We start from the raw sequence: 21,761 nt of genomic DNA on the forward strand, positions 1-21,761 counted from the left end.
TGTCAATTGGAGGTGTTCGACAACTCGGAACACAATTTTCAAGTTAGTTCTCATTGATATCCTCATTTGGAGTGTGAAATATAAGATTTAGCCCTATCTGTTTCAGAGCTATGATCATGGTGTCTTGTCTTTTAGAATGACCACACATCCAGATTTGATTTCATATTGTGTGTTCTGAACTTCGGCCCAGATTTATCAAGGGCCTGCATCGCTGTTGCATCATTCAAGGGAACGCAAGGGGACAGAAGCTCTTAAATCAGATTTACTATGTCACGCAGAGCCACCTTGCTCAGCTTTACATGGCATAGTAAATCTGGAGTAGCACAAAATATATTCTTTTTCTATATGGAGATACACCCTATTATCAATATAGTGGATTTGCTACCATAAGTTTATACGTTAAATAGAGGGTGCAACAGGAAGGGAGAGGTATCACCTAGACAAAAATCTTCTTCTGACATATTACTTACTAATGCATTGAAGTCAATGAGCTCCATTAATTTCTGTCTTATCTAGCACTTCAAGTGGGACAGCCATCTTCAAATCTTTCCTCCTATCATCAAGACTATGTGGATGTATTCTTCTTCCTACTGACCCATGTCGTATATGGGTCTTTACAACATCTTGAAGAGTGTCTTGTGGGTTCATTGCGCCAAAGTGCATTTTGGGCATTGTCTGGAAGTGCTCTTGTTGAGGCAGACAGTGGTCAAGTACTTCACTTTTTCTACATAAAGAGCAACTCTTTTCACCTTTGTAACAACCTAAGAGGTGCAGAACTTCACTTTCAATGGGCTGGTTCACAGAGGTAACTTACTCTTCTGAGAACGTTTACACTTTGGTGTAAGTTGACAATATTCAGTATTCACAAACTCAGAGAGTAAACATACCACAAAATGTAAGTTCCATGTCTCCACCCTAGAGTAAAGCAATTGGCCTACTCTTGTGTGGATGGGTGAGTCCCTCCCTAAACCCCTCCCTGACTCTCTCTAAACATATTTAACCCCTAATCCCATCCCCTTTAGGAGGAAGCCTGTCCCTTTTCCCGTCCAATCCCCTGTGTCTCTCCCACATTTACCACTAAAACCTATACTTACATGTGTGAAGACTTCACAATAGGGGCGGAGAACTCTGCACACATAAGTATAGGTAAACCCTAAGTTTTGTAGCATGGTTTGTAGTACTACAAAGTGCAATTTGTGAATCAGGCCCAAAGTGTCCACATTTCAGACTGCCTGGCTTTCACATAGCAGTATGGTTCGCTTGATCTTCTTGTTCTGCCTTGATAGTGACTCGTGAGGGTTCACTGCAAGTATTTTGGATGTGCTTCCAAGAATTCATGGAATCTCCCCAGAGTCAAAATGTTGTTTAGATATGCTCTCAATTCTCTTAGAAAGAGACAACTTAATGTAATAAAGCAGCAGGCTTTAATTATTTTGCTTGAGTTTCTTCTTCAGAGTTTGCAAATTTACATGCAGGGTCAGACTGACCTATAGGGCATTCTGGGAGCATTAGCTGTGCTGGTTTAACAGGATATTGTATGCGCAGGTTTTTTGGCTGTTTATGGGTCTGTTTTATGGCCTGCTGTATCGGTTTAACAGTTGATTTCCCTGATATTACCACAAACACTGCCTGAAGCAAGCACACATGTTTGCAGTCTCACCTACCTTGCAAAAGAACTACACAGTGTCTCTTCACAAAATCAAAACTGCCTCAATTGGCAGAACGCGGGCCAAATTTTTAGCTATCTGATTTGCTAATGGGTGTCACTTTTATTTTGGTGCCTTAACCTATTTTCTGTCCCATTCCGACCCTGTTTATATGTGCTGGCAAGCTCCTGGAGCCAAGCGCAGAAAACACCCCAAGATTTCTCTGCTTTCTCTGCAGCTACCATGGAGGATGGTATTTTCATAGCTGAGGTGTACATGAAGTTCAAAATATAAATGTAAGTGCTGTTTTCAGGGCATCACAACTGTCAGCTTGGCAGGCAGGGTAAGGAATAGCTTGTGGGTCAAGGCCAAAGTGAGGTGAAGGAAATGGGCCATTTTACAGCACCATTCTTTTTTTTTGCTGTGAAGTAGTTTTCAAGGCTTTATTAGTAATAGCTTCAATGAGAAACCAGGGGCACTGGTAGCATGTCAAATGGGGGCAGAAGAGTAGCCATTGCAGGTTGCATCTTACTGGTCCAACTCTGGAGACTCAGATGAAGGGAGTAGCAAATAACTGCAACTGCGCCCGGTTTGTGTGCCAGTCGGTTGCTCTGTGCCTCCTACCCAAACAGATGCGATGTGTATCACCCACCACACGTTCCAGCATTGACTCTGTGGTGCAGCACCCAATGCTTAATGTGTGTGCAATTAAAGGTGGAACTGATGTGCTGCAGATCACTGGCATACAGTGCCTACTGACATCCAAGGGACAGTCACAGTGCTGATATGGACTTGGTTTCTTGAGGTCGGACAATCATTTGCTCCTCGTTTGTGTGATATTGTGTAGTTGCCTGCAGTGGTGCAAGTATAGCAGTAGAAATTGCAAGGCATAGTATAGTTTCACAGGCAGGAGTTCCAGATAATGCCAAAGCACTATTTATTTCCCCCCCATACCTCATATTGGTGATACCATTTAGTAAGAATACGTAGCTGTGTTTCTGTTAGAAATAGGGGTCTCTAGTTGGCAGAGGTACCTTTGTCCAAATAGGGACCCTTGCTTCTAATCAGGGTAAGGGGGATACACACTTTAGATAACCCCTGCTCACCCCCATGGTAGCTTGGCACGAGCAGACAGGCTCATCACAAAGGCAATGTGTAAAGTATTTGTACCAACACTCACAGTAATGCAGTGAAAATACCACAAAATGACAACACACCAGTTTAGAAAAATAAAGTATCTTTATCTATGCAAGCATGACTTTTCACCAAAGTACCTGTAGATGCGTCAAAGTTCCAAAGCCAAACAGCAGCAGAGTCAGAAAACAAAGAGATGCAACACGCCTGAGACCTTGGGGAGGCACTGCGACAGTTCTGCGACATGCAGATGATGAGTTGCGTTGAATCCGGTCTGTACGGGGAGAGATGCGTCAATTCTTCGTGACGGTTCCGGTGCGTAGGTGATGTGTCGGGAAAGTGGGCAGCACAGGTATGATGCATGCATGGAAATCCGGGATGCGTCGGCGATCGATGCAGCGGCGTCGATCCACGCTGTGTCGGTTCTCTTCAGCCGCGATCGCTCAATGCATCAATTTTAGCAGTTCTTCACATTTCTTCTTTCTTACAGCTCCTAAACAGCCGCAACAAGCTCCAGAGGCCAACAACTGTCACAGGCACCTCTTAGCAGGCTATAACTCACAGCAGCAGAGTTCAGGGGTGCTGGGAGTAAAGTCTTTGTGTCCATGAGACTTCAGAACAGGAGGCATTCACACTTCAGGCCCTTGGCAATCTCCTTCAAGCAGGGGACACAGCACACAGCAAAGTCCTTCTCCTTTCCTTGGCAGAAACAGCATCCGTAGACCAACCCCAGACACACATCAAGGGCAGTACTTCTCCTCAGTCTCTCCAGCTCTTCTCCTTGGCAAAGGTTCCTCTTGAATTCCAGGAATGATCTAAAGTCTGGGGTTTTGGGTCTGATACTTATACCCCAAAATGTCTTTGTTCTCTATGTGCAAGGGGCTCTGAGCCCAGTTCAAACCAGTTCTGAGGGGCACTCTGCAAGTGCACAACAACATCCATTGTCAGTGTGAGCCTTGGCTCCAGACACCACAGGGGGGCGAAGCCAACATTGTGGAAGGCAGTCACAGCCCTATTGAAGAACAGGTGCTACTCCTCCCATCACTCTAAATGCAGATCAGGCTATTCAGCCTAGTGCTGACTCCTGGAGTCACAGCACCTCCTCATCCCCTGTCATTCCAAAGCCAGACAGTCAATCCACAAACAGGCAGAGGTACACAGGATGCTTGAACAAGAAAATAACCACTTGCTAAAAGTGGTATTTTCAAACACACAATTTAAAAACCATCTTCACTAAAAGTTGTGTTATTAAATCCTGAGTTCAGGGATACCAAACTCCATTTTTCAATCTTATCCTATGGGAAGATATGCTTGTAAAATGTTACAAAGCATTCCCCATTTTGTCCTATGGGGCAAGATAGCCTTTCAATAGTGAAAAACGAAATTGGCAGTATTTCACTATCAGGACATGTTACACACACACCAGTACATGTCCTAACTTTCATATACACTGCACCCTGCCCAGGGGGTACCTTGGGTCTACCATAGTGGTGCCCTATGTGTATGAAAAGGGAAGGTTAGGGCCAGGCAAGTGTATGCAGTTGCCAAGTCAACATGGTGGTTAAACTGTACACAGGCACCACGTGGCAGGCCTGAGATATTTTTTCAGGGCTACTCATGTGGATGGCACAATCATGCTGCAGGCCCACTAGTAGCATTTGATTTACCAGCCCTGGCACACTCAGTGCACTTTACTAGGGACCTACTGGTAAAACAAATATGCCAATCAGGAAGAACCAATCACAATAACAATTTACAAAGAGAGAATATGCACTTTAGCATTGATCAGCAGTGGTAAAGTGGCCAGAGTACTATGGCCAACAAACTAAGGTCAGGAAAAAATAGGAGGAAGAAGCAAAACGTTTGGGGATAACCCTGCAAAAAAGGCCATTTCCATCAGTTTCTACATGACAATGGGGCACCAACCCAATCCTCAGATGGATTGTGCCTGCTGAGAGAACAGAACGGGATAGAAGCAAGCAAGGGAAAGATATGCTTATAGTTTCCCCTGTACTGACAGATTGAGCTTACACCTTACATTTGAGTTTCCTTTAAGGTTTATTTGGGAGATACCAGCAAGAGTTTTGTGTCATAATGTGTTAAATAAGTGTTGAAATGTGTTTGTTCTATGTTGTGAAGTTGTTCTATTGGAATGTCAGAATAATTTTATCGTGGCAGATACTGTGTCTTCTTCTCACTGATATCTCAATAAATAGTTTATGTGTCTATAAATCCAAAGTGTGTTATTTGCTATTGTGGCTGAACAACGTAAATGTAATTGATGCTAGGCATTCTTCGTTCATCTGCTTTTTTCAACAGTGAGTTGCATATTTTTAATTCTGTTACAGTTACAATGTACCATATAAAATGTGACACTTTTTTTAGGAAGCAATACTTACTTTCACTAATGATCTTAGCTATTTTTAATTTCCTGCTCTTTAACATCATTTTTGAAGTATCACCAGACCTGTGAGGACAAATCTGTGTGACTGAGCAGTCTGTGTTTCCAATCCAGCTGTTTCTCTGTTTATAAGTAATGTGCTGCACATAAAATCAATCAAAGCTGACAACCACTGCAAGGGACTTGGCAGCAACCTGTGTAATCTACATTTGTGCTCTTAGGAAACCTTGTGAGATGGTGCTTGCTTCCTTTGCGTCAAAACTGTGCCATGTCCTATTGACTATACTAAAATGATGGACGTCATTTAGGGGTTGCCAGGGTTGGCAGCTACGACATCTGGCTTGCCTCCTGCGACCCCTGGCACTGCCTTTGTGACCCCTGACCTAAGAGATGGCAAAATCAGTGTCTGGAACACAGCAGTAGTTTGTCCGTATGGACGTGGATTGGAGCTCCCTCGCCTTGTTTTCTGCCAATTTCATATTATACTAACAGGAAATATTATTACATTATTCACTATTAATGTAATACAAATGGAATACAATTAGCTGGAATATGACATTCCCTGGCAGATGAGGTAAGTAAAAAAAATGTATTTAAAAGTATGTTGTTTGTATGCTTGTGGGTGAGAGTGTGCTTATGTGAGAGAGAGTATATAGTATAGTATAGTATTGTAATTGCATTTATAAAGCGCTTAATACCTCTGACTAGGCATCAAATCACTTTTTCAGCGAGTAGCACACTACTTCGGAACCCATAAAGGATTAGTGTTGAATTAGTATAGTGAAATATGAAAGTAATTTGAGTGGTGGAAAGGTTAGTCAGTTATTTGGATTCGGAAAGGATAACAGAGGTATAGAAGAGGGAAAAGCTTTGCATTTATATATAGCACTTGTTACCCCAGATGGGGTGTTGAAACACTTTTTTGGTGAGTAGTACACTACTCCGGAACCCATAAAGGATTAGTGTTGCATTAGTATAGTGAAATATGAAAGTAATTTGAGGGGTGGATATGTTATTCACTTATTTGGATTAAGAAGAGTAGCCCAGGGATAGAACAGGGAAAAAAGGTTTGCATTTATATAGTGCTTGCTACCCCTGATGAGGTGTTGATGCACTTTTTTAGGAAGTAGCATGCTGCTCTGGAACCCATAAAGGATTAGTGGTGAATTAGTATAGTGAAATATGAAATTTATTAAGTGGATTTGGGTTGAAAAGGATAGGGGAGGGATAGAAGAGTGAAAGATTTAGACTTTTTTCTTTAGTTTTTTGCAGATCCTAGCAGTAGGAGGAGGCTTGGTATAGGTAACAAGCATTGGCATAGCCAATAGGTCTCGCCTTTGGGACCTTTAAAGCATTGAGGTATCTATCCCATCAATATTGAGAAAAACATGGGCAACTGCTAATGGACCAGGTGCTTCGAGAAGAAAAAACTAGACCCATTGTGATCAACTGAAGGCACGCAGCAATTGCGCTGCTTGCTCGGGAGAGACGGTACGATAAACAGAGTAAAATGTGGCAGGGCGCCTGATACAACGCGTGGAATACGGACTGCCATCGAAATAAGTGCATCGAGATCAGCCCTCATTGACTTGTAAATAGTGCGGAGTGAGAGAAGACCTGCGCCGAGTGAGTGTCAGACAGGAAGATTACATGCTGACAGCTCTGCACAGTGCGATAGACTGTAATATGAAAGGGAGAGCACACAGTGAGTCGAGTGTATAGCCTTTGAACCGAGTTGTGAGTCAGACAAAGCACTGCAGAGCCACAGTGTGCAGAAGCTGGTGCTTGACTGCAGCAACAGGACAAGTTAAAAAAAAAAAAAACCACTGGGAGGGGGAGGAGAAACACCAGAGACGGCCTGCGGCTGCCAAAGTGAAAGTACGAGGAGAAATGCGACACGGCAGGCAGGGGAGGGGGCGGAGCGGGGAGAGCGGCATGAGGGTGTGAAGCAGCAGGGGCCTGAGACGCGGCAGCCTTTGATGTGGTAATGCGAGGCAGGCAGGCAGGCGGCTGGTGGCCTTGTGCACGCGCTTTCACATGGACTGCAAGAAATCGCAAGTGGAATCGCCAGTTAGGTAAACTCTCGATAAGCCCCTATATATCTCGCTCCCGCTCAATGCGCATGCGCATTGAGATAGTTCGCTCGACCTAAAAAGGGGTGTGGAGATTAGAGGGAAGGGTTTATAAAGGCCTGTTTTGGGGGATTGGTATAGTAAAAGAGGTGTCAGATGATGCAAGGGGGCAGAGTAGGGGAGAGTCAAGAAAGGGTTATTTTGGGGATCATAGTAGTGATATGGGGATCACTGACTAAATATCGACGGACACAATATAGACTACCCAAAATATTGAGGCCAAAATATCGAGGGACAAAATATCGAATTCCTATCTACAAACAGGTCCGTACCAAAATATCGAATCCAAAATATCGTTTATATATATATACATTGTAAAAATATCGAATTTGTAAAAATTAATGTTAAATAAAAAAATTATTACAAATAAATATCTAAAATATACTTAAAAATACTTAAATTACCTTAAAATTATTAAATAATTAATTTAACTTATAAAAAAAATACAATCATATCTCTTAAAACATATATATATATATATATACACATAATATTAATAAAAAATACACAATATTATTACCGTAGGCTAGCGCAGGGGTAAAAATTACTATTCCCACTCCTGGAAGTGCAACAGTAGGGAAAGCGCTGGATAGCTTGGGGGCTAAAATTACTATTCCAACTCGAGAGAGTGCAACAGTAGGGAAAGCGTTGGATAGCGTAGGGATAAAAATTACTATTCCCACTCCAGCGAGTGCAACAGTAGGGAAAACATTGGATAGCGTAGGGGTAAAAATTACTATTCCCACTCCAGAGAGTGCAACAGTAGGGAAGGCGTTGGATAGCGTAGGAGTAAAAATGACTATTCCCACTCCAGAGAGTGCAACAGTAGGGAAAGCGTTGGATAGCGTAGGGGTAAAAATTACTATTCCCACTCCAGCGAGTGCAACAGTAGGGAAAGCGTTGGATAGCGTTGGGGTAAATATTACTATTCCCACTCCAGCGAGTGCAACAGTAGGGAAAGCGTTGGATAGCATAGGGGTAAAAATTGCTATTCCCACTCCAGTGAGTGCAACAGTAGGGAAAGCGTTGGATAGCGTAAAGGTAAAAATTACTATTCCCACTCCAGAGAGTGCAACAGTAGGGAAAGCGTTGGATAGCAGAGGGGTACATTTTAATATCCCTACTCTAGTTAAAATAAATTAATATAAATCACATAATTATAAATTAATCAATTAATAAAATGTTATTACCAATTAAGAATAAATTAATTACCAATTAAAAATTAATTATTTTAAATAAATACAAATTAATTAATTAACATGTTTAATTAATTATAATAAATTACTTCCCACCCTATTCCCCTATAAACCCACAACCCGCTACTAAAAATAAAATATTATTCACATAATTATCAATTAGTCAATTAATAAATATTTGTTATCAATTATTAATTACCAATTAAAAATTAATTGACAATTTATTCAAAATAAATACCAATTAATTAATTAACATTTTTAATTAATTATAATTAAATTACTTCCCACCCTATTCCCCTACAAACCCACAACCCGCTACTAAAAATAAAATGATATTATTCACATAATTATGAAACAATCAATTAATAAAAATTTATTAACAATTAATTAATTACCAATTAAAAATTAATTGACAATATATTCAAAATAAATACCAATTAATTAATGAATTAACATATTTAATTAATTATAATTAAATTACTTCCCACCCTATTCCCCTATAAACCCACAACCTGCTACAGAAAATAAAATAATATTATTCACATAATTGTCAATTAAACAATTATTACAAATTAATCATCAATTAACAATTAATTAATTATCAATTAAAAATTAATTAACAATTAATTCAAAATAACTATCAATTAATTAATTAACATATTTAAATAATTATAATTAAATTACTTCCCACCCTATTCCCCTATAAACCCACAACCCGCTACAAAATTAAACTACGCAAAAATTAAATAACATAAAATTCATTACTTACAATAAATTACAAATAATTATACACTTTTCCCACATAAACTAACATATAAAACACTTAAAAAAATTAGATATTATTACAAAGTCGATATTTTAAATAACTATATTATGTACTTCGATATTTTGACTGTCTATATTTTTAATTTCGATATTAAAGTACTTACCTTCAAAACGATATTTTGGATGTCTATATTCTGTCCAGTCGATATTTTGTCCATTCTATATTTTGGACTCGATATTTAGGTGACTCAATATTTTGGATTCGATATTTAGACCGTTGACCGTGATATGGGGATTGGGATGAATGAGAGAGTGGATGGAGAGGATATATTGATAGAGGTATAGGGTGAGAATAGGGTAGTGCATTGGAAAGAGTAGTAGGCAGATGTTTGGGAAGAGTCAGAGAGTTGAGGTGAAAGATATATTGAGAAAGGCATAGAGTGAGAAATAGGGTAATGCATTGGATATGCTGAATTAGAAAAAGTAATAAATATATAGATCCATAAGTACATGGAAATTATATAGATGCATAAAGGAAGTAAGTATATGTAGATTAAACATATTGATAGAGATATAGGGTGAGAAATAGGGTAGTGCATTGGATATGCTTATTTAGGAGAAAAGTAGATCCAAGTACATAGAAGTTATATAGATGCATGAAGGAAGTAGCTATATGTAGATTAAAGATGCATTAGATCACTTCTGGTTTTCAAGTCTTTTTGTACTTAAATTTTTTTTTAACGTAATTATTCTACATGTTTCTACAAAGCAATACACATATATAGACACATAACGATAGTACAAATAAATGCCAATTTACAGAGGGATATGCTGTACATTTCTGTTTGCGTATGGCGCTTAATTGGGGAAGAGCCAATTCTTGAGTTGTTTTCTGAAGATAAGGTGGTTGTCAGTGGATCTTATGTTTGGGGGTAAAGAGTTTCATAGTTTGGCTGCTTGAACAGAGAAGGATGTGCCACCCATGTTTTCTTTCTTATATCTAGGGATTTTTAGGTGAGGTGCCACTCTAGAGCGGAGGTTCCTTTGTTGAATATGTTTGGTGATTTTATTCCTGATGAAGAGCAGTCTCATTCCATGTATCACTTTGTGGGTGATACAAAGCAGCTTAAACGTGGATCTTCTGGCAACCGGTAACCAATGCAGGGCTTTCAATGCAGGGGAGATGTGGTCTTGTGGTTTGGTATGCAAGAGTAATCTGGCAGTCGAGTTCTGAATCCATTGTAGTCTTTTCATGGCCGTTAAAGCTGATCTGCTGTAGAGGCTATTGGCATAATCTAGTTTGGACAGAACAAGGAGATGGTAGCTTGGAGCTTGTGTGGAAATCTCAAATGGGGGAAGAGTTGTTGCAGTTTTTATAGAAACAAAGCTTGATCTTGCTAGTTTGTCCACTTTGGCATTCATCGATAGCTTGGAGTCCATGGCCAATCCGAGGTTTCTTAATTCCCAGTTCATCAGGCCAGGCGGTAAGCGGGTCATAAGGTTTCCAATTGCCACACGTGAGTATTTCCGTTTTGGAAGAATTCAAATTCCTTTTGAAATGGCTCCAAGTAAGCCATTAAGACAACTGAAAATTGGTGAGTTCCCAATGTCTTTGGGGCATTCCAGTTAAAGGAGTATTTGTGTGTCATCTGCATAGTTATAGCACGTGAGGTGAAATTGATTGATCAGTACTGGTAATGACTTCATGTAGATGTTGAAAAGCATGTGCGAGATGATAGAGCCTTGAGGGACCCCTGCTTTTGTGGAGTATGGTTTGGAAGAGAAAGGTGGGGTATGGGTGACAATTGTTTTGTTTCGAAGGTAGGATGTGATCCAGTCTAGAGCAGTCCCCTCTATGCCGGTTTAGTAGAATCTTTGTATCAGAGTGTCATGGTCAACCGTGTCAAAAGCAACTGAGGAGTAGCACAGCGACCCCATTGCGGTCACCTGTGTTCTTCCACTGTGTTTGTATTGTGAGAATGTGTGTATGTGCCAAAAAAGGGGTGTGAGTGAAAGTAAAGGTCAAAGGGCATGTGAAGTCACTTCCACTACACCTGGCATTTTGATAAATTGACGTACATGATTAAAATATATGAAAAAAATTAAATTTGATATTAGATGACAAGTATGTCCTTGAAAAGATCCAGGCGAATGAATGAAAACCTTGCCATGACTGGCACTGCTAAGGTTGAAAAACCTGCAGTGGTAATGAGTGAGGTACATTCTGGCAACACTAGCATGGAAGGTGATCATTTTGACCACTTAGGAAGACAGACATTTGATCATAGATGTATTTAAAAGGAGGTAAAAAGCCTCGATGCAAATAGCACTTCCCCTGGGATTCAGGTGCATTTTGGAACTCAATTCACACCGTGCCTAATTAATAACAAACAAATTATCCTTATATGTAATACAGGCAAAATAAGGAGTGACCTAGAAATATGGTAAGTAAACACACATAAGATAAGAACAAATGCACTTCCCCTAACAGCAAGGGTTTGATGTGTGGAAGGGACTCCATACAGAACAAAACAGTCCTAACGCAAACCTTGACGTGCAAAAGAAAACACACCTAATGCAAACCTAAGGTACATAAGCACTTCCCCCAACAGAAAGTTGGGGTGTGTTGTGTGGGAACTACAAACAGAACCAAAACATCCATACTACAATGGGTGGATATACAACACCAACCCATAACCACGTAAAGTGGGAGTTAACACTGCAACACCCAATAGAAAAACACTCACTCTCCAAAAAAAATAGGCTTGAAACTCTGAAATACCTCTCTATAAATTTAAGAATTAAGGACATGCACTGTAGAAGAAAGGGTGTTGAGAAGTGCACTTAGGCTCAACATAAACTATTCTTTCACAAAGCATAAGTAAAAGTACATACAATAATGGCAATATGGACGCGATTACCAAAAAAAAAAAAGACTTTTCACAAGGGAGGAAATATTCCAACACGATACACTTCCCAACAACCATGATGTGGAGGGGATAAAATGAAAGTCACACAAACAACAGAAAGTGAAATAAGTACAATCACATAGTAAAATGGAGCACCATTCAAACATGCAAATAAATCTTCGCACCCAGAGCACATACAAAACCTCTGCAAAACCAACAGTAAAGCCAACAAAGAAATAATCAATTTTAAGCTTGGGTCGAAGTGGAAGTACAAGACACCACACTTAACATTTGATGTTTGTCACTATTAGGATTAAAACCAGTCGCTAGAATTAAAATACCACTTAAATGTCTGCATATAACAACCAGAATATAAATAGATTGCTAATGTGTCCAATCTCAAATACAATTGCAATTAAAGGACATTTGCACGTTGTGACAATGAGTGCTGAGGAAACCATGGATCAGGAAATGGACAAATCTCACCAGTTTCTTCAAGCGATAACAGTACGTGCACAGGTGAGTTTTACTCCGTGTCAGACTGCGGCAAGTGGACCGGAGGAATAAAACCTCCTATTCAGAGAAGTAGCGACAGCAGCAGTAGACATCCCCGGACTCCTTCAATCTGTAGTAAATTCATTGGCAACAGACGTGGTTGGCAAGTTAAACTGACCGGAACATTTGCAGCTTCTGCCAACCAGAAGATGGTAGCATGCACCAGTTACACCGTGCCGGATGGCTCCCGGCATCACCATGCTCCCAAACGTGGCATACAGCAAACATAATGGACGAGCAGATGTCACAGATGATGGAAAGGAGGCATCGCGTGACAGCTGGAGAAAGGTAAGCGTGCACAGGCTGTATGTGTTCTCGTGGTATGTTTTGAATGTGTGGAAGCGGTTCAAATGCTGTGATGGAGACACATGCAGTGGTAATGTACAGCAAAGCAAACAAATAAAGTACTCACAGTCACCGCCAGCAGTCCTCTCCAACTTGAATAAATGTATTAGGTCAGCAGGGATGCCAATTTCTGTGATGACTCTGGGGTGAGTTTTTGCTGCGAATAACAAGTAGCAGCGAATTACTAAGGGCACGCAGCTGGGTTATATCAGGCACGCCTGGTAGGGGGACAAGCAGAACGGTGGGTCTTCTCCCCTCACAATGGTCACAGGGTAAAGTAGATCTCTGGGTAAAGTATGTCTCTGGGTAACTTGGCAGTAGTAAAACGGAAGGAAGCATCAACCAGTTACTCCTCTGGGGAACTCTACTTATGGGAGGCACTCTCCCAATGTAGCAGAACAGGGACACCTCATCCAAGGCAGCAAGGCAGGGAAAAAGAAAGACCAGTGGAAACTGTCGCTTTCATGTTGAGACAATGAAAGCAGTTCCAAGTTAGGTGGGTGGAGAAGGAGAAAGTCCAACATAAACTGGCACTCACAGGTTGGGGCGCCCAATGGAGTGGTCACTGGTGGGGCGTGGGGTGCCAGATTCATCAAGTTCCACTTCAATTTCTTCAGCTTCAATTCAGTTACTTCAAGCTTGGCAGTTTCAGTGCAATAAGGTGGCACACACAGGTTCTTCCTTCTCAACTCGTTGCCAAAATATGTTGTAATGAATTAGATCCAGTCCAAGTAGTTTCAAGTAGGTTTATTGACGATAGATGTTACATCTTAAAGAGAGCCCCACCAGGAGCAGTCTCACTGCTGCTCAGCCCATCACCAATTGACTCTCGCACACATGAACATTCCATTCACCAACATTCTCTCACACAGTCATCCAGGCTGAGTAGCAGTATAATAGTGTTGCTATTTGCAATTACTCCAGGCAGTGCTTAAAATGAAAAAATAAGTAGTGCAGGTACTCACCAAAAGGAGCGGTGGACTGGGGTGGAGTTTCGAGCAGGCTTAAGGGAGGGCAGTGCCGAAGGCAAAGCAAGAGAGGGCTAGATTTTTTACATTTCTAAACATTGTATGTAAGAAATCTGCATGTATTGTTAGAATGTTGGATGTATCTGCCCATTAGTTATTACACTATTGACCATATATATAGCACTTACTAATAAGTGATTATTACAATCTACAGTAATCCTTTTCTAGCAACCTTAAAATAACAAAAGATTAACGAGAAACAGTAAGGATCAAACTGTATACTTTGTTCTTTTGCATGATCAGGGTGATAACTCACTAAGCTATTTTACATAACATGAAAACATAAGTATTTTGATCAACATAAAAGTTGGTGAAGTTGTGCGGCAAATAAAAAATTAAGCACTGGTTTTGTTTCCACGGAGCACCAAGTAAAGATGGTTGCACGTTCAGGTGTCTCCTTTGAATTCTTACCAGTCCCTCTCGAATAGAACAAGATTTTCTCCTCTAGGAGCAAAAAGAACAAATATAACAATTTGTTCATGTTTGAGTATGTTCTTTTGTATCCACAATTTTTCCCAGAGTTCACATTTTGTGTTAACCTCTGTTTTTTGAGTAGCAGGGAAACTTCACACTTCACCATACTCATCAAAACCAGTTCACATTCTACAGTTGTATTCAGTAATGGATGGTTATTGTATGAGAAAAAAAACACCTAAATCTAAAAATGAACTAGATAGTTAGCTAATAGGACTTTATTTAGGCCTTGGGAGGATGTATTATTCTCCTCTCAGCTTGATGTAGAGATGGGTTAGCCATTGCCAATAGGGCTGAACTTTGCACTGCAACCAAACTGTCATTCCTGCCACTTAAAGACTAAGAGAAACCTTCAGCAATACCCAGCATTCAGCTCTGCATGCATGGCTGGGCAGTGGAACTATCAGAGGTTCACTGAGCCCAGCAAAGATACTGAAAGAGGCCATCCCACACCATCTGCAAACTGGTGGCATATCACACACTATAACACCTGGCAGCGAATGCAGATCCACATTTATGAACAATTTCTGCTGGGCTTTTGCCTTTAACATTGTGGAATTTTTTTGCGCTACTGCTGGGATACCTTGTAAGGTACCTGTGCACTGTAGAAATGTGTTGTATTGTATTGCATTGCTCTACAACTCAGTCTAGAGTTCTGGAAGAATGGTAGATTGAGTGGGTTTGCGTCTGTCAGGTATTATAAATAGAGTCATTAGTTGTCTTTGATGCTTCACAATGCTACTCACTTTTTAGTGTGCCATGCGGTTCCACTCCACTCTCTGGAAAACATTAGGCTCGTCAGAAGCTTTAGTGTGAAATTCAAAATGAATAACCAGAAGACAGGAAGCTGACCCATTGCCTTGATGACAGATTAAAAGAACTGTTTCTAGTTTAGAAAGCCAATGTTAAATTACTTTTTTGGGATGTCACTCTGCTGAAGGACAGTGAGAGTGAAGTTCTTACACCTATTTAGTTTCCTGTGGTGGTCTATAAATTCACCAAATAAACAAATAAATCATTGATTTGTGCTTGCTTTGCCCAGGGCTAGAAACAAATATAGGCAATCACAACATTTTGAAGCATAGGCTGTCACCAATTAATGATATCCGGCAGAAAGTTGACTAATACGGATTACGTGGGCAATGTACATCTGGGGTTCAGCAATGAGATGCCAGGATCCCTCACCCCTCCGATCCCTTCCTGTGCATCCCATCACTGGCTTGTGAAAAAGGTAATAAAGGGCACCACAGCTGAGGGCAATGAGGTGCACAGGAGATGTTTCCACCTAGGGTACAAGCATTTTCCAAGTAGCTGCACTTTTTCTACTGCATACTCAACCAGATTTTAACTGACAAAAAAGAATTAAAGATAATCTTGACTAAAATAACAATCACGACAATATGATCAAAAGGTCAAACTCAAACCAAAGCTGGCCTAAGGTGGCAAACCTAGAAAGGGATGATATACTAGAAGAAATACAGTTAAAAAATCATCTTCTTGCGTCGATCTCCGCAGGTTCCCCCTTAAACCCCATACCAACTAGATTATGGAAAGAAAGAGCTAATAAACCCCTCCCTACTCTACGGTGAATCTATAATCAACCCCTTGCCAAGGGTAATGTTCCAGTAGTCTGGAAGAAGGCCTTGGTGACCCCTCTCCTGAAGAAAACCTTTGGCTGATATGCAAGAACCAACCAACTTCCGCCCAATATCGAAGGTCCCTTTTTCAGTCCAAATATTAGAAAAATTCCTTAGCAAGTTACTAGAGGACTACCTCGAAGAGAACAATTTGCTTGAGACAGGGCATATTGGATTTATGTCTGCACATGGTACAAAGACAGCACTAATTCTAGCCACTAACGAAATAAGAAAACAAGTGGCAACGGTAAAACAGCAGTATTGATCCTATTTGATCTACCCGCCGCATTTGACACGGTCAATCCCAAATCCTGCTTTCGCATCTGAAGAAAATAGGAGTGAGAGATATAATGCTCAACTGGCTTGAGTCCTACCTCTTGGACGGACAACAAGCAATAACTCTCCCACCTTTTACATCAGAATATAAGGAAATTAAGCATGGAGTCACCCAGGTTTCCGCCCTCAGCCCAATATTGTTCAATATATACCTAAGACCACTGATAACCCTGATAAAATCTTTTGGGATATCGTTTGTAAATTATGCAGACGACACTCAACTAATAATATCACTGAATAAATATGACCCTAACCAACTAAACAGCCTCCATTCCTGTCTGCAAGTAATGATCCAATGGCTGGATATTAATACACTCAAATTCAATGAAGATAAGACCGAATTCCTATGTTGCTCACCAGCAAACATACAACAACAACTTCCCGCAAATGTTTGGCCATGTGGGAATAACGCAGACTTAAAGACATCAAACATGGAATGCAACCTAGGAATCCAAATTGACAATAATCTCTCAACGGAAGTCCAAGTCAATAAAATAGTAGCAACCTGTCATGGACTCTTTGAACCCCGAAGAAAGAAGTCACATTACTCCACCAACCTTATAGAAGACTTGTGGTACAGGCTTCAATTTTAAGTTGACTAGGCTACTGCAACTCCTTGCTACTAGGTAGTCCTGAATACCTCATCAAACAGCTCCAGAGGATACAGGTGCTGGCACCCAAATTAGCTCTAAACAACGGGAAAAGGGATTGAATATCAGAAACACTACACAAACTGCACTGGCTGCCAGTAAAGGAAAGGAGTATTTTAAGGCACTATGCATTACTCATAGGGCAGTAAATGACACAGGACCTATAGCTTTTCAGCAAAAGATTGAGCCTTATGAGGCCTCCAGAACTCTAACATCTACCCATGCTGCCCTCCTGTCTATTCCTTCCTTCAAAAACAAACAGAAATAGGAGGTAGAACCTTCCAGGTGCAATGTGCAGAACTCTGAAACACACTTCCTCTCTCCCTCAGTACCTATACAAATCTGCTAAGTTTCAGGAAGAAACTGAAAACCTGGCTCTACTCATGGAAATAGAAAATTGAGAGAAAGGGCATTCCATTTCCAACAAACGATGATTCCTCTTCTTTTCTGATAATTTACCAGTGCCAAGATGCCCTTTGGGTGAAAGTCGCGCTTTACACATTCATAATAATAATACTGTAAAGACCCCAAGTGCTGACTGCTGAATAATGGGGAAACGGTGCTCTACATGTAGTATTATCTCATGGATTATCTTGTCTAAGTCTGTATCACTTTCAATCAGCAGCCTAATATAATGACTTTGTCCTCACTGTGGTGCACCTGCCCTGTAGCCCGGTCCTTCTGTTCCCCTTGTCCATGGCCCGCGAGCATTCATAGGTTGTAGATTTAAACAGTCTGAGTACTTGGAGGGATTTGTTTTATGTTCAAAATAGTTTATTGAGTTTTCATAATGAACAATGAACAAGAAGACACTACAAAAAATAGTACAGCAAAAATACCCAATAACAATAGAAAGATAAATGGAAACAGCCATTAAATTACAAAAGGTAAAAACAGTAAATATAATGTTCTTAGAAAAACAAAAGGGAGAGAAAGGAGCATATATAAATATATTATAATAATGAAAAAATAGAGCTACTATAACATGAAGACTATTATAATAACAAAAAACCATTAGAAATAGATATGAATGTAAGAAGATAAATAGATATCTAAAGGTTTCCAAAAAGAGTGATAAGAATTAGAATTATGATTAATGCCATTCAAAGATAACTGAGCTCCTCTTCTACTGAAAATAACCCAGGACCACCAAACATGAACAGATAATAATAAAACGTCTTTCCAACAGGTTTTAATAGATTTAAAAGATGCAGATAATAGAGAATTGAAAAGTGTACCTTCTAAATCCTTCACTTTTTGAGAAAGAACAACAGATTTGCAGATTAACAGTTTGAATGAAACATCATCATGAATAGTAAGAACCTTTTTTATAATAACCCAAACTTCAGTCCAAAATGTAAAAACAAAAGGACAATCATAAAGCATATGTTGCAATGAACCAGTATGTAAATTACAGTGCTAACAAATTGACGACGGAAGATGTTTTGCTTGAAATAAACGTAGTGGAGTCCATAAACAATTGTATAAAATATATGAGTTAGTTTGATAGAGTGAAAAAGGTAACAATCCAGAAATACCATTAAGCCAAATAACTTTCCATGTATCAGTAGACAAAGAGGTTGAAAGTTCGTTATTCCAAAATGCTGATATCACATCAATATTGGTTCTTTGAGAAATAGACATTTTTTATATAAATATAGAAACACCATGCGATAAAGTAGAAACAGTTTGTATATAAATTGATAAATCTGATTTCACATTTGAAGGAATATTATGAGGAGATTATTCTAAAATAGAATTACATAAAGATTCATATCTGAGAAAATCAGAAGGAGGTAAAAGAAATTTAGTTTGTAGAGCTTCAAATGATATAAAAGCAATATTATAATAAACATCTTTAAGGTAAAAAATACCAGCTTTATTCCAGGAACACCAAAATCAAACATTTCTATTACGTTTTATGGCTGGGGATTGAAAGATTACATCGACATCATTTAAAATTAGTTTAGTGGACTTTAAAATAACAGACTTATGTAAAAATGGAGATTTACAAAACATAGTTAGCAAAGTGGGTAGAGGAAATAGTTCTATTAAAGTTTTTTCAATAAGAAGCCAGGTAGGGGGATTATTAAAAAAAGAGTGATTAAACCAAAGAGAGCTTTGTTTTAAAATAAAAGCTTTGTGATATGGAAAAGCTCTGGTAATCCAAAACCTCCATTACCTTTGGACAATTTAAATTTTTTATACCTGATTCGGGACGACTTGTTATTCCAAAGAAATTTGGAGAGGAGTTTGTCTACATCTTTATAAAACTTTAAATGAAATTGAGTAGGAATCATAGCAAGGGTATAAAAAAATGTGCTGCAATAGTTATTTTATAGAGTCCATTCTACCCCACCAAGAGAGATGAAGTGAAGACCATTTGGAGGTTTTATCCTGAATATAATATAAGATGGAGTCACAATTCATTTAATAGATGAAGAGAACATAATACCAGGGTATTTAAATTGATCTTTTTGCCAAATGATTTCATTCACGGGTAACATTTCAGGCAGAAGTACAGTACATATTTAAAGGAAAGAATTCCGTTTTGCTGGTATGTAACTTGTTTATAGAAACTGTGGAATAAAATAAAAAATTTCCATCCGGGAAGGAAAAGAGGATAAAGGATCACTAATAAATTAATGTACATCATCTGTATATGCAAAAGTTTTAATAATAACTTCTTTGATAATAATTCCAGTAATTTTTTCACATTTCCTTATGGAAAGAAGTAAGGGTTCGATACCAAGAAGAAATAAAAGCGGGGAAAGGGGACAACCTTGTCTTGTACCTCTAAAAAGCGAAAATTGGTTTGAAATCTGGAAGTTATTAAATAAACGAGCAAAAGGAGAAGAATATAAAGCAGAAATCATACGAATAAACATGTCACCAAAATTAAATGATAAAGTACGAAATAAAAATTGCCAATGAATTTTATTAAAAGCTTTTTCAGCATCTAATGTGAGAATACCTGATGGTAGAGAGAGAGTGGATCCTTGTTCAATAAAATGTAGCAAAGTTCTTATATTATTGGCAGAATATCTATTCTTCATAAAACCAGATGGATCTGGATGAATGATAGATTCCAACACAGAGGATAATATAGTAGCATGTATTTTGGCATATAACTTACAGTCTTGGTTTATTAAAGAGATCGGACGATAATTTGACACAAGTGTAGGGTCCTTGCTAGACTTAGGTAGTACAATAATTAAAGCCTCAGTAAAAGAACCAGTTGTAATTCCCGAAGAACCAAAAAAGGTAAAAATTTTAAATAAATGAGGAATAAGCTGTAACTGAAATTCATTATAAAACTCAGTGGGAATACCATCAGGACCAGGGGACTTGTTTGTTTTAAGAGATTTTACGGCTAATATAATTTCATCTTGAGTAATAGGCGAGTCAAGTTCAATTTTAGATTGGGAAATCTTGGGCAATCCACAACTAGCTAAAAAATAATCAATTAAGGAGGTATCATCAAAATTGGATTTATGATATAAAGTAGTATAAAAATCCCAAAATGTATTAACAATATCATTTTGGGATATAGCAATTATATCATTAGAGCCATGAATTGAGTTAATTTGTTCCTTATCTTTTTTAATGTGTGAAACATTGGCTAACAGTCTCCAGATCTGTTAGCATTAAAACCAAAATTGACATTAGAAGTTGAGAGTAGAATACCAGCTCTTCTGCTAAGAATTGAATCAAACTCATATCTAAGTTTTTGCAATTTGAATCTATATTGAGGATCATTAGACGTAATAAAAAGTCTTTCAAATTTTGCAATTTGTGTATCTAAATTTTTAATATTTGCATTAAAAGTTTTATTTTCACGGGCCATAAGAGAAATAGAAGCACCCCTTATATAGGCTTTAAACGTGTCCCATCTATTCACCATGGAAGAAGAGCCTTCTGGGTTAAGAAGAATGTAATCATGAATAGCATTTTAAAAGTTCAGGTTTATTTTGTTCATTAAGAACAATATTAGTATTCATTCTCCATCTAGATTGTGTTGTAAAATTTGAATTCAGTTTCAAAATAAAATAAATGAAGGCATGATCTGAAATATCACTATTACCATTAAAGGATTGACTACAGAGTTAATTACTTGTCTAGAAATTAAAAGATAATCAATCCTAGAGAGAGAATTGTATGGGTTAGAAAAAAATGTGGAACTTTTTTCTATAGGAAAATGTAAACGCCAAATATCAACTAGTTTTGTAGTTTGATGAAATGATTTAAAAGCAAGACAAGCTGTGGGAGGTCGAAATTTAGTGAGAGATAATCAATCTAATAAGGGATCTGATATATATTGAAATCTCCCCCAATTATAAAGGGAACATTACCCAATTTAAGAACTTCTATTGTTAGAGTAGACCAAAAAATAGGATCATCAGCAGTTGGGGCATAAACTTTTAGTAAAAACACAACTGAATCAAGAATTTTAATTTTAGCTATAACATATCTTTCATCTGTATCAGAAAATGTACTCAAAATGTGTCAATGTAGTCTTTTTGCAAAAAGAATAGCAACACCATTTTTTTTAC

This window comes from Lissotriton helveticus, chromosome 2_1 (assembly GCF_964261635.1).
Source record: "Lissotriton helveticus chromosome 2_1, aLisHel1.1, whole genome shotgun sequence".
NCBI lineage: Eukaryota > Metazoa > Chordata > Amphibia > Caudata > Salamandridae > Lissotriton > Lissotriton helveticus.